The sequence below is a fragment of the Myotis daubentonii genome, chromosome 9 (genome assembly GCF_963259705.1).
Source record: "Myotis daubentonii chromosome 9, mMyoDau2.1, whole genome shotgun sequence".
NCBI classification, from domain to species: domain Eukaryota; kingdom Metazoa; phylum Chordata; class Mammalia; order Chiroptera; family Vespertilionidae; genus Myotis; species Myotis daubentonii.
In genome coordinates this window covers 51793888-51808183 of record NC_081848.1, presented here as the reverse complement: position 1 = coordinate 51808183, position 14296 = coordinate 51793888, and the positions used below count along the sequence as shown (strand labels likewise).

The 14296-nt window shown below is 45.7% G+C and overlaps 1 protein-coding gene across 11 annotated transcripts in view; it reads right to left on the bottom strand.

Moving 5' to 3' along the window:
- The window catches only part of BMAL1 (basic helix-loop-helix ARNT like 1), a 105582-nt gene extending 94608 nt beyond the window's left edge, over positions 1-10974 (bottom strand). For all 11 annotated transcript variants that reach the window (XM_059708953.1, XM_059708960.1, XM_059708964.1 and 8 more), the window contains exon 1: positions 10848-10974. The gene's annotated coding sequence lies outside the window, so the exon portion shown is untranslated. The remainder of the gene's footprint in view (positions 1-10847) is intronic.
- Between the last annotated feature and the right edge of the window lie 3322 nt (positions 10975-14296).

The window sequence follows — 14296 nt, the reverse complement described above, 5'->3', positions numbered from 1 at the left end:
AATATGAAGGAGTGGGTTCAACAGCGTCTTGTCCACTTCTAGTGCATGACTCTAAAACCACCCCAACCAAGCCCAAAACCTGCATTTGGAGGACATTAGGAGACAACAGAGTCCACTGAGGCCTGGTTTTTACACCTGAATTTACCGCTTACCAGCGATGTGCCCTTAGGCAGGTTACTGGATCGCTCTGTGCCTCAATTTGCTCATCTCTAAAATGAAGCTAATAATAAGACCTACTTTGTGGGGTTTTGTAGAATTAGATAACACATGTGAAATGCTAAGAGCATCATAAAAACTCTCTGTTAGCAATTATAATCTGAAAGACATGTTTCCTGAATGATCTTCCAAACTTAAGTTTCCACATTATTTGTGAACCCTTCATTCCAAGTAAGTCTATGTCCCTGAACACAAACTGGTCATTCCTACTTCTGTGCTTTTATTGCCACCCATCTTTGTGCTATGTTGCCACCCATCCATCCCTGGAAATACCTGTGCTTTCCTTGTGTGTGAATCTAAATCCTACCCATCCTTAAAGGTCAGGATTCAAACTGGTCACCTCCATGAAGCCTCCTCCTCCTCCTCACAACGCTCTTTCTCATTTCTAAACCTCTGTAGCACTTACAGACAGTCTAGACCACTATACTGGCATTATACATGGCCAGGGGTTATCTTCTACCAGTAGGTGAAATTGCAGGCTCTTTGGCCACAACAATCATTTCTGCTCTTCCTCTGGGTCCAGCATGGTGCCTGGTATATAGCCCTTCAGATATTTGTTGACTGAACAAATAAATGTGTAGTACTATGCCCAAATAAATACATGTTTTCTTTGAGTTGATGTGGTCAGCTATTAATTTGCTGTACTTTGAAGCCAAGTTAAGATAACATAAAGATGAACATCAGTAGGGCAGGGACAACCACTGCCAGTTAATTCCTGATAATCAATAAAAGATACTGATATATGGCCAACCTAAAGAATAAAATGTCAAAAGGAAATGGTGACCTAAACTCCAAGATCCCTTGTAAGACCAAGCTCACAAGTCTGCACTATCAGAAAGGGAAGGAGTTGAGGTTTTCCCAACTGAATTCACTCATTCAACTACTGTTTATTAAATGACTATGCTGCACAGCCACTGTCTTAGTTGCTGGGGATATAGCAACTAAATAGACAAAATAACTGCTCATATTCCAGAATCTAAGGAGGAAGACTGGTTATAATGCCACCTTCTAGTTCCAAAGTGAAATCCACAGAGCAACAACTTTTTGTACCAACTCCTTGCTATGCCTTCAAGCAAAGAAAAAAGAAAAAAAATGGAAAGTACCATACTCAACTGACCAAACAGAGGCAGTGTTAAAAGTGCTCTGTCACTCCCAATGAGGAGTCCCTCAGTCTAGAATCGAATGGGGAAGTTCACAGCATAGCATTCAGCATCCTAAGTCACTTAAAATCTAAGTTCCTAACACCCTAGCTGAGCTCTGCTTCTATCATTATTTAAATATCAAACCTCCCAAATAGCAAATGTGGCACTTGATGCAAAAAACACACAGACAAAAACAAACAAACAAACAAACAAAAAATACCAACAACACAAAACAAAACTCAGAGTGGGAAAAGAGGCAGGGTTGGTAATAGAGAAGTAGGTAGTTTTTACCACAGCAAAATCTGAGGCTCTTTTCTCCTTTGGAGCAAAAACTTCTTGTATCCTCTAAAGCCTTAAAAAAATTTTTTTTTCTTCCAGCAGGATACTGAAAATAGCTTTGCATTTAACATTTAAAATGTTTTGATCCCACACTCTTTCAGCTCTGCTCTCTCCCGCAAACTCATTTCATTTCCTAAGGGCACTTATAAGTATATTTCATAAGCAACAAACCATAGTCACCATTTTTATACTTAAGAGTTAAAAAGAAAAATGATTTACATAATTACATGGAAGATAAGTTGGTCAAGAACACAGGAATCTTATCTGGACCCAAAGTTCTAGGACAAAATTTCTTTCAATTCATCAAGACAGATAGCAGATCAAAATCAAGGTTCATGTTGAATGCGTAACTGTTGAGCACTATGCATGGGAACTTCTTGAGTTCCTCATTTTTGTGTGATCTACTTCGTCAGAAAGAAATTTGAGGTAGCCATATGAAGGTAGGCTTAAATAATAATAATACACACACACACACACACACACACACACATTTTCCTGTAACAGTGAGAAAACAAGATTTCATAGCCAACAAGGACCTGAGAAATCAAAGTTCAATGAAGGCAACTTACTCAAAGTAACTCAGTAAGTCAATGGCTTGGCCAAGACTGGAGCCTGGACCTCTTCCAACTCCCAGTTCAGGGCTTTCCCCACTCTCCACACCATTGTCTCATTTGTAACACATGAAACAAAATCTTAAAGGCACAAAGGTAAAAATCTCTTTTATAAAACTTTCTGACAGACTGAAGAAATAGTAAGAGATGTGACAAAGGAAAATGGTTCTCTAATGAGTAATACTAAAAGTAAATGACCTATAATGCCATGTAGATGAGGGGTCTAGCTTCAGAAGGCTTAATTAGTTCTGGTAACGCTTTAGTACTAAACAGTATGGTTTCAGCTACAGGCAGCACTAAGTGGCTTTTGTGGGCTTCCCTGGGAACTAAACCACCATTTAGTTCATTTTTTTTCTATAGAAAAATTTATCCTAAATTTCCATCAACTGCCTTACAAATGAACTGTTGGAACAAAACCTGTTTTTAAGATGGTTGTGCATGTGAAACAATTCTGAAGTCTGAAGCTCTACACTAAACAGACTTAAAACAGTAATAGTTGGTGATTCATGCTAAGGGTACATTTATGAGAAAGCCGTTCAAACCCTTAATTTGCTTACATGTAATATGTTTTAGTAAAAGTCCTCTGAGCAGAGTACAGTAAACTGCTATTTATACAATATTAAAGGCCCGGTGCATGAAAATTCATGCACTGGATGGGAGCGGTTCCTCAGCCCAGCCTGCCCCCTCTCACAGTCCGGGAGCTCTCAAGCGCAGGAGGCGACTCGGCGATCAGGGGAAGGCGACACCTCCATCACACCTCTGCTGCTGCCACTGCCGGCAGCGCAAGCCTTGGACAGTCCTGGGCAGCTGGGCAGCCGCCATCCAAGGCTTGCCTGCGCCTCAGGCCAGCCCTGGGTTGCTGGGGGAGAGAGGGGACTGGGGGACTCCAGAGGCAGGTGTGTGGCAAGGCTGAGGGCGGGCCCGGACTTGCCGTGTGCCTGCCACCCTGGCGGGGCCGAGGGGACTGGGTGCCACCATCTTGTGGCTGTGGGCGCCACCATCTTTGAGGGCGGGACAGTCAATTAGCATATTCCCTCCTTATTGGCTGCGGGCACCGCCATCTTTGAGATGGCATGAGGGTCAATTAGCATATTCCCTCTGTATTAGATAGGATATAACCAAGGGCAAATGCTCCAATTCTGTATGCAAGTATTTACGGGGCCTTTCTAGCACTGAGCTAAGGGATACAGGGAGGATAAAACATCTGAACATAAGGAACTCATAACCGTTACCCAGGCCTTTACTTTCCTCAAAAACAATCAAGCTACCTCTAACCTTAGGGCCTTTGCACTTGTTCCCTCTTCCTGGGATACTTTCCCCCAGATCTTCCTGCAGCTGGGCTCATATGTTACCTCTTCCCAGCTAAAGCAACCTCCTTCCTACCATTCATCATCGCTATTGTTTTACTCTAGTTGATTGCTTTCCTAGCATCTATCACTGACAGGAGTTAACATGTTTAACTGTTTATTGTCTGTCTCCTCTTACTGGAACTCTGTTTTGTTCAGTGCTGTATATGCATCCAATAAACTTCACCGAATGAGTAAATGAGTAGAGTTGGAGAGTGGGAAATGAGGACAAGATAATTATTCATGAAACAATTTAAAAATGAGAGAACTGGCCATCTTGATTAAATACAATATGATAACTTTCTAAATATGAAATACCAATGAATGGCTGAATGGCTGGCAATCAAAAGGAGAGAGAGAGAGAGAGAGAGAGAGAGAGAGAGAGAGAGAGAGAGATCAAAAGAGGCTTCCAAAGAAGTGAGAGACTCAAGGCAGGTCAAGGCAAAGAAGAGAACCTCTCAGGTCAACAGAGTGATGTGAATAAAGGCATACAGCAACAGAGAGTATATCATGGGGTGGCTCAGCCAGGGCAGGGCAGAAACAAGCAAAATTGAACTTCAGGCACTAGGCTCCTCTGGGAATGGCAGTGGGCAGGGGGGGGGGGGGGGGATGGGATCAGATGGGAGAGCCTTGAGGATTGGACACAGGGAGTCAACCACATGCCGCTGGCAACAGGGCTGTTCTTGGAAGGCAAAGTTGGCCATATCGTGTGGGAAGAATTGAAGGATGTAGCAGGTAAAGCAAAAAACTGATTAGTACATGTTTAGACTATTACCTGAATGGTCTGAGTAGGTGGGACAAAAAGAGCTTCCTTTTGCTCAGACCTGAGAGATGTTAGTGAGCAAGATGTCAAGGCATTTTCCTCCTTAAAAATAGATGATTTCCAGAATATGTCACAATAGATTCCATGGCAGATTCAGGTCAACTTCCCATACATCCTACACTTGGAGCACTCAAGGAGGATTAACAGAGGTTCAAAACGATAGCTGTGAGGGAAGAGCATGTCTTTCCATGCCATCCAAATCCTAGATTAATTATATCTAGTATAGCTTTTGTTTATCCTTTTTTATTATTTAAAAAAAAATAGAATCTAACTTCCCTGTGCAGTATATATTTTAACATTATATAATATATTTTTATATAACAGGTTCTTGACATAAAACAATGTTTCCCTTACTATATAAATGTATTTGGGGAACAACTGGCATTAAAAATACACACACACACACACACACACACACACACACACACAGTCCAAGGCTGCAAACGTCTGTCTTTAGGGTAAGGAGCTGAGGAGAGGAGGAGGAAGGTGAGAGACTTTGAAAAGGTCTTTGCCCCAGTGAGGAGATCTGCAGATGGCTATGATGGGGACCCGGGGGTGGGGGTAATGAGTTCTGTTCAGAGGTTCATCTCACACAAGAAGCTGCCTGGGGAGGGGCTAGCTGAGCCACACAAGGCCTGTGTAAGAGCAACGCTGCAGAAGGGCAGGAATAAGCGAGAGAGACAGAAATGCACAACAGGATATGAGTGAGAATAATATTCACAAGCCCTTGTAACTGCACTAGGATAGCCTTTGCGCCCGCTGCCAAGGACCTCAGTCTTGCTTAAAAGGAGGTGCATACCCCATTTGTCAACAATAAGATTGGTCACCAATTATTGTGGGCCTAGTAAGCTCCTGGCATGGTGCTGGAGGCTCGAGTACAGGATCTAATCAGTGGTTCCTCCCAGGAGACAACTGCTGCAGTGGTTAGAGAGCAGACTCTGGAGTCCCCATGATAAAATCCTGCCCCACCCCACCCCAGCTGAGTGACCTTGAGCAGTTGACAAAACCATGACACTGTGGGTAAGTGAGGATAATCATCGCACCTACCTCATGGGTTGTTATGAGGATTAAGCAAGTTAATAAACATAAGATGACAAACATAGAATGTTCAATAAATCTTAACTGCTATTACCATCATTATTATTATTCCTGTTTTGCAGATGAGGTAAATCAGACTCAAAGACGCTAACTAATTTGCCTAGGTCACACATTTCAAATTAGTGGTTAGCAGCTAGAGGCAGTTAGCTCCATAAGATTTCTCTTGCCTTTTGAAAACATGTAAATGTTTTACTCAGTATATGTACAAAATCCAATGGGTAGAGTATTAACCAGAATATTAAATTAGGCAGACCATCCAACCCCTTCTTTAACCACGCTGGATAAACAAGAATTTATACCACTTAAAAGAACAGCATGTACTAACATAAAAATCACTTGCCATCAAATGTCAGCACTCAACATTCCCCCAAAACAAAGATGACTAAAGCTTATCCAATTCTATCTCCCCAGCGGTGAAGTCCCCAACTCAAACTCTCCTTCCATGTAGACTATTTATTTACTCGTGATCATGTCCATTCGTGCCCCTGTTGCATTCCTCATCTCATGCCCCCACCTCTCCACTGGTGTAGCCCCCTTCCCTCCAGCTGCTTCGTCCCTGAGTGCCTTACCCATCCCATCTCCCCCAGTTAATTGGAATAAGCATATCCTTAAGGCTCCCTGTGCCTGTCATTTTGGAAAACCAAGGTGGACTCCCAGCGAAGTGAGATATTCCCAGAGACAGCCCAACACAACATGGAATGCAACAGTACCTAAGAGAATCAGGTAGACCAAGGGCTGGGGCACATGACTGCTAGATATGGGGAGGAAGAAAAACAAAATGAAGAGCTCCTGGGGCACCGAGCATTTGAGCTGGGTCTTAAAGCCGAGTAGGATTTGGACATGAGAAGGTTGGGACATCGGACAGGCCAAGGGCTGGTGCAGGGAATGGAAAGTCCTTCAGTTTGACTGGACGGTCCTGTGCACACAGCAAAGCCTGGTAGACAGGTGGGCTGGCTATAGAGAGGCAAGGAGCAGCAGCAATGCAGACAGCTAACATTCATTGAGTGTTTACTATGTGCCATGAATAGCTTCTGCACTTTTAATGTTTTAACTCATTTAATCCACACTGCAACTCCTTGAGATAGGGACTACAAAGACTCCAGTCTTGTAGATGAGGACACCACGACATAGAGAACAAAGCAACTTGACCACAGTCATAAACCTGGTAAAAAACCAAAACAGGATATGAAATCTGGCTCCAAACTCTGTATTGTTAACCACCCAACCAAACTTTGTGTCTCAGGACAGCTTAGGGGTGAAAAGGTACAGCACCAGGACGCCAGGAGGATGACAGTGCTTGCAAGCAGTTTGCAATCTAACTCCAAGGCCACAATGCTGGCTGCTGCGAGTGTATGCAGTGAACCTGCTGGCAGCTGAAGCAGGACAGATCAGGACTAAAAATGGGACCCTAGGCAAAGGAGATAATGTGAAGAGTGGAGGCCAGGACAGACACCTACCTTGAGGGTATGCAGGAAGAGAACAACAACAACAAAAAAGCATCATGACCCAAAGATAGAGGAAGGAAGGGATTTCAAGGAGGGAAAGACAGGCAGGGTAAAAGCTGCAAAGGAGCCAAGAACAATTACTTTTGACAAAGAATGGCTGCTGGAATTCAAGATTTAAAGTTTTGAGATCTTTCAGAAGAAATATAGAGAAGGGTGGTAGAGCGAGAAGCCAGAGGGCAGGACCTAAGGATGGAGCAGATGACAGAGCAGAGGAGGTGAAAGTTTGCAGCCTTGTGAGAGGTTGCCAGGCAGGGAGGAGGGCGAGGGATGGAGACACAGGGGGGCCAAGTATAGACATGTGAAAGCAGGCTTGTAACAGATCTGTTTCTTTGCCTTCCATCCTTCCTTTCCTAAATCAAGACAAAGGTTTATCTGGGGTTGGTAAGGAGGCTGAAGAAAAACAATACGGAAGGATATTCCAGTGAGAGGACTCTGGCAGCGGTGGGAAGGAGTGGCAGCAGGCACTGGGGGAGGGCTTCCTGTGTGCCAGGCATTTTACATGCATCATCTCCCTTCTCTCTTGATCCTCATACAGATCCATGAGGCAGGCACTGTCATTACACCACAAAAAGGAGCTGCCTGCTGTCAGAAGAGTCAAGCACTTGTCCAATGCAACACAGCCTGAAACCGAGTCCTAGATCCTGCTACCAGACACAGGCTCCCACCGAAAGTGAGGATCCAAGAAGAGGGAACAGAGGAGAGATCCACTTGCTTTTCCTGAACTAGAAGGAGAAGAGAAGATGGAGGGGCGGGGGGGAGGGGAGGGGAGGGAAGAGACAGGACATTATGGGCAGGAAGGAAGAATACCAAGGGAGCTTAAGTCAGAGAGAGAGAAAGAGAAAGAGAGAGAGAAGAGAGAATAAAGAAAGAACAGTCAGGGTGGATGGAAGAGAATGAAAGAACAGGTAGGGTGGATGGAGTTAGGAGTGTCTGGGTATTATGATAAAGTGGCAATGAGGAGAGAAAGGACTATGGAAAAGGGCAACATACCTATTTCTGGGCTCCTAACTGAACCTTATGGTCTACAGAGGATTTTTTTTTTTTTTTTTTTTTACTTCCCTGCAAGTGTTTATCATGACAGTAACTAAAATCACCACCTATAATTATAACATTGTGAGGGGCAATGTTTCTTTAATATTGACTTTCTTCCACTGCAGTGAAAGTTGATGATGGAATCACAAATAAAAGTAAGCTCATAAAAGGCAACCGTTATGTCAAAGACAAATGAAGTATTTAGTTTTTCATATTCTCCCAGTGTCTGTTAACATAGCCAAGTCTTTCTACACTGTTTGTCCATCACTTAGTATATAAACTGGGTAGAGACTATCGGTGTGGAGGGATAAATCTGAGAGCACGGCCACTTCCTTTTCCTCCCTGTGGTAGGCAAATCTTTTTTTGCAAATAGTAGACAAATTCCTAAGAAGTCATTATTTATAAATCATTTGAAATGGATTCTTTAAAACACCATGTGTTTAAGTTTCTATGAAACTAGGACTTCAGCTCAGATATTCCAGGGGTTTCAGCAGGTAAAATACCAACCTGAATTCAAATGTATTAAATATTTAGAGACACATAGAACTTTATAGCAGAAGAAACTTTTGAGATCACCTCGTTTAACTGCCTTATTTTTCATCCGAGGCAACCAGAGCCCAGAAAAGCTCAGCAACTTGCCCCAGCAGCATAGCCATGAAAGCCCACGTCTGGGCTGGAACCAGGGTATTTTAACTCTCAGGCTAGCGCTCTTCCACCACACCTGTTGCTCGCTCTCTCTTTCTCTCTCTCTCTCTCTCTCTCTCTCTCTCTCTCTCTCTCGTTTAAAATTTTATGGGTTGGAATAATGTACATATTTAACTATGTTTTTAACCTATTAATATTATCATTATTCACTGGCTACAGTTACAAACAAAACCAAAATGCCTCTACAGATTCAGCTTCGGATCCTACAGATAATTTCAAAATCATTTTAAAGCCTTTTAAATATGTTCAACAAACTGCTTTAAAGACTTATCAATTAAATGACTCAATAACAGCATGGATTGAAAGATTTAATTTTGTGTTTTAAAAATACTTTTTGGAATTTCATTGATATGCACATCAAATTTAACAGCAGCGATTTCTTGCAAGAACAGAGAGCATGAGATTATTTGAAACTGCTCAGGAGAAGGAATGATTATTTTAAGCTCATGATTCAACCACTACATTAAAAACTCCACCAACCCAAATTGACAGATCCTGATATCAATGGGACCAGAAGAATTAAAATAATAGCTGTCATATAAAAATAGATTAAAGGGAGAACAGCAGCAGATGTCAGAAGGGCAGATGACAAACAAGTGTTGAGGGAAATGAGATGCATCAGGAGTTTTTATGGATTTTTTTTAAAAAAAAGAAGACCCTGGAAATACATATATAATAGTCAAGAAATGTTTCTTCATCAATATCGAATCTTATTTCTGGGAGCTGGGCGATAAAACTTGCTTAATAATTCCTGTTGAGCAGTAACTATATAAGCAGAGGGATCACAAGCACCAAAATGCCAAAACAGCGCTAGGTGACTGAGAAGGACCCTAGCCCTTGAGGGAGGGAAAAGGGAGCAGGGACTGTGGTGTGAGGGGTGTCAGCCTGGTGCCCCCACCGGCCAAGACAAACTTGACAACAGACGCCAAAGGCGGGTGTCGCCCTTCCCAGATCTGAGCGCTGAGCGAGCGCCGCCAGCACCTGCGCGTGTCCCGCAGCCAGCTCTCCCGACCCCGGGGGTGGTTGACGCGTGCCCCAAAAGGTCGGCATTAATTTCTATTCTACTTTTCCTCTAAGCAAACGAAAGCTCTTTTGGCTGTCAACGCTCCGGCAATCAAGAGCGGGAACCTTTTTCTCCTCTGACATCTGTCAAACCTGGCGCTAAAGCCTGCCTCGCTGCGCCCTCCGCGGCGCTCCAGGGCTCCAGGACCGGCGGCGGGCCCACACCTGGACGCCGGGCGACATCCCCGCGCCGTGGGGCACCTGCTCCCATACCCACAAGGGCTCCTTCTGGGGCTGCCCAGAACCCAGACGACTCAGGCTGGACGAAAGTTCGAACGCTGGGGTCGGCCCCAGCTCGGACCGGGGATTCCCGGGTGCAGCACTAGCCCCAACGATTAGGGCCAAAGGGGCGGGCAGGCTCGGACTCCCTAAGCCCGAAGGAGACGCCCTCCCCGCCCCCATCCAGCCCTGCAGGCTCCCGAAAGGGAAGTGAAGGAGAGGAGGAGGAAGGGCAGAACCGGCATCGCTCGCCCAACGCCCTTGGGGATGCAGCCGTCAAGGATAGACCCTTCCGGGGTCCATGCAGCTCCCGGGGATACATTCTAGGACTCGCCCTCAGTCGGTCATTGCTCCCAAAAGGCGGAGCTGTCCCTTTAAGGGGCAGCTGGCTGCTCCCTCCCTGCGGCAGGTAGCGATGCCCGCGGAGGGGACGTAGGTACTTTCCCGGTCCCTTCAGGGACGCCTGCGGCACCTCTGCCCTTCCTACCCAGCAGCGCCAGCCCCCGTGAGGGATGATGAGGGCGGACGGGCGCGGCGCCTTTAAGGGGCGCAGCCTCTTCACGGCCCCGGTGGGGGCAGGGAGCGGGCACGGGCCCTTTAAGGCCGGCAGCGGGCACGTCGGGCAAGGTTCCCGGGCGGCCGGGCAGCGACCCGGGCGGCGGCGGGGTCGCTGCGCCTGCCAAGGTGCTAACGGCCCCCGGCGGGGTGCTCGGGGCCATGCCACTGCCCGCAGCCAGCCCGACACTCACCGTGGCTCGCCGGGAGCGCCCGCGCCCGCGCCCCCACTTGGATCCCGCGGCGGCGGCGGCGGTGAGTCCGGCGCGGGTAAACAGGCACCTCCGTCCCTGACCTACTTTCTGCCTTCCCTAAATGTCGCACCACTAACCTACTTTCCGACCAATCCGCTCCCCGCCGGCCCAGGCCCGGCCCCCCGCCCACCAATCACTGTGCCCAACCCCCTTTCCCCGCCCACCAATGGAGGAGACGCGGAGGCCGGATACCTGCCTCTTTCTGCCAGCCAATCCGAGCGCCCGAAGCAAGCCGGCCTCGGCCCTTGCCCCCGGCCAATCCGCGCACGGCTCGGCGCTCCGCTGGCCAGTTGCGTGGCTGCTGGAGAGGCCTCTGGCCAATGGCGAGGCGGCAGGGGCTGGTTTACCTGCCACTTTCCCGCCACCAATCGCTTGGCACACGAAGAGCACGCCCCGAGCAGAGGGCCAATCGGCGCGCTTTCCCTGGATTTCCTCGCCCCTGCCCTCTCCCTTTCCCCTCAGGTCTGTCACTCGCGTTGCCTCTGTGGGTGCAGACTCCGCATCCTTGCTGGCGCCCGGGATGTCCCTCTTCCCTGTGTCCATGGCTGGCGTCTGGCTCACCTCTATCACCTCTCCTCCTTCCCCGTCTTCATTTGGGGCACCCTGACTAAAAGCATTGCCTCACTTCCCTGCCTCCAACTCTATCGAGGAAATCAATTTTAGGAACTCGAGTGCCTAAAACACTCTGGTTTGCCAAAGTCCAAATGTGAGAACGAATACTTAGTATTTCTAGAAGGCTTTTCCATCCAAGTGTTCTTACCTTCTCATCGTTACTCTGACCTCCAAGCGTCCCGCTGGAGCTGTCATTCTCGTTCAAAAATGAAAACTGACACCTGGACTGCATTTTCCACTGCATTTTCTCCCAGTAGCTGGGTTTTGACCACCTACTGTGTGGCAGACACCATCCCAGCAGCCGCTGTCTCTACCGCAAACATCTGCCCCCTGAGTGAGACAGACAGAAACAAATAGTTACAGAAAATAAACATTTCATAATAAGATACAACTTGGGTACTGAGCGGACAGAATCTGTCTTCTGCATTTCAAGCACTCAGCAGAGGGCCTTTGGCACAAAGAACTCCCACCCCTTCCAGATGTTAAGCTCCCTGAATACAAGGACGGTGGTGTCTTCTTTTTTGTTATACTCACCCACACCCCTTTTAGCACCTAACAGGGGTGAGATGGCACTGAGTAAGAGTCCCCTCCATAAATGTTTGCTGACTAGATAATGACCGAATAGAACTAAATCACTGCACTCAATTCTGTGACCCAGATTAGCCCCTAAGACTCTAGAATGCTAGCCTTATTCCTTGAACACAGATACTGCATTTAATCATTGTACAACTTTCGCATATCCCCAGCTCATTGCCAGGCACAGAGAGGTTGCCCAATAGTGCCTGTGGCCCAAATGTGGACTGCTTTCAAGGTCAATCAGCTTCATTGGTAGCTTACTTTCCTAAGTTTACATGCAAGTGGAATCATACTGCCATTTACTTTGTCACTGCCTGGATTTCAAGAGGAGACTACTGTATATAAGTGGGATTTTAGCAATGCACTTTTTAAGATATTGTAGACAAGATGAAGAAATATGGGCCTGGATTATAGTATAATTAATTGGACGAATAACTGGTTAAGTAACCACAACCCAAAAGATGCTGATTAATGAATCCATGTTGACCAGAACAAAGGGTGAAGCGAATCAATATTTGTGCAGCATCTACTCTGTGCTAAATGCTTTCCCTGCATCTTTTCCCTTGATCCTCACAGCTCCATTTTACAGACGAGGAAACTGCACAGAGTTTAGCTAGCTAGTCCAACGTCACACAGTAGGTAGCAGAGCCATAATTCAAGCCAGGTTTGACTTTAGAACCTTTGTACCACACCAGTTACCATCTGGATGACCTAAAGCTCTCTCCAAGGCCCAGATGTCAGGACTTGTATCAGTGTTCTGAATGAAACCCCAGAGGGTCTGCATCACATTTCCAGATGACACAAAGCCAGGAGGGGAAGCGACACCATTACACAGCACAAGCCAAATGCAGTGTTGTCACAATGGACTGACTCTAACAGGGATAAATGTGGGGGGTCCTGCCCTAGGAAACCAACTGCTGAAAGCGGGGGCAGCAGCAGAGGTATCTTAATAGCTGTATGTAAGACCAAGACTAAAAGGATCTTAGGTGACAGATAACTCAATCTGAGTCCTCAGTGAAGTGTGGCTGCCAAAATAAATGAATGCTGTCTTAGGCTGCGTTGATAGAAGTGTGATATGTAAAGCAAGATGGGTGTTACAGTGCTGCCCAGTGCTGATCAATATGCACATTGAATATTGTCTCCAAGTAGGGCTTGGCAAAAAAAAAAAAAAATTTCTACATGCACAGACAGAGGGATGTAAACAGGCTGGGCTGTAAAGAGAGGAATGTAAAGATGTCATATGAGGAAAGATTAAAGGAAGCAGAAGGTTTTGCCCCAGGTGGTACAAGGTAACTGTCTTCATATATTTGAGCGACTGTCAAACAGAAGAGAAATTAGCCTTATTCTTCACGGCCCTATGAGTATAAAGGGGACCTATATGTAGAAACCTTACATGAATAAATATGAAGAAAATTTTCTAACAATTAGAGCCGCCCCTGCCTTGATAAGTTTATTGTCACAGAAAGTATCCAAGTAAGAACTGGATGAGGATGTGGCAGAAGTGGGGCTGGAATAGGTATCTGTTTAGGACTCTGCCCCTGAGATGATGTGGTTCTGTCCTCATGCCTTGGTTTTCCTCTTTTCCTATCCTCACAATAACTCTGTGGCCTCCGTGGTCACACTGCTGTTTCTGCTCACGTGCACCTGTTCTTCCATATATAATTATGCTTTCTCTTGTTTTTCTCTCTGTTAGAGATCCCAAACACCACCATCTCCACGGGTACCTAATTCCCCTTTATTGTCTGACTTTCAGGATATTGAAGTTTCAGTTCTGTGGGCACTGTTAAAGATCATATCTTTGTCCTCAATCTAAAAGTCACTGGGCATGAACAGAATCATATGGATAAAATGAAGATAAGATAAAACACTTGTTTGGTACCCACTGTGTGTCAGTGCTTTAAATACACTATCTAATGTAATCTTCACATTAACCCCAGTAGTTGACATGCTCACTCTCCACACTTGCTAGCTGAAATGACTTTTATCAATTAATTTAACCTCTTTGTACCTCCATTTACTCATATGTAATATAGGAATAATATAGTATCTACTTCATGGGATTGCTGTGAGAATTAAATGAGGTAATAAAAAGCTCTTAGCACAGTGCCTGGCACACAGTAAAGATCTATTTATTAGCTTAACAGTGATATGAAATATAATAATTACTTTACTGCACCATTTTGGAGATAAAGTTAGCGAGG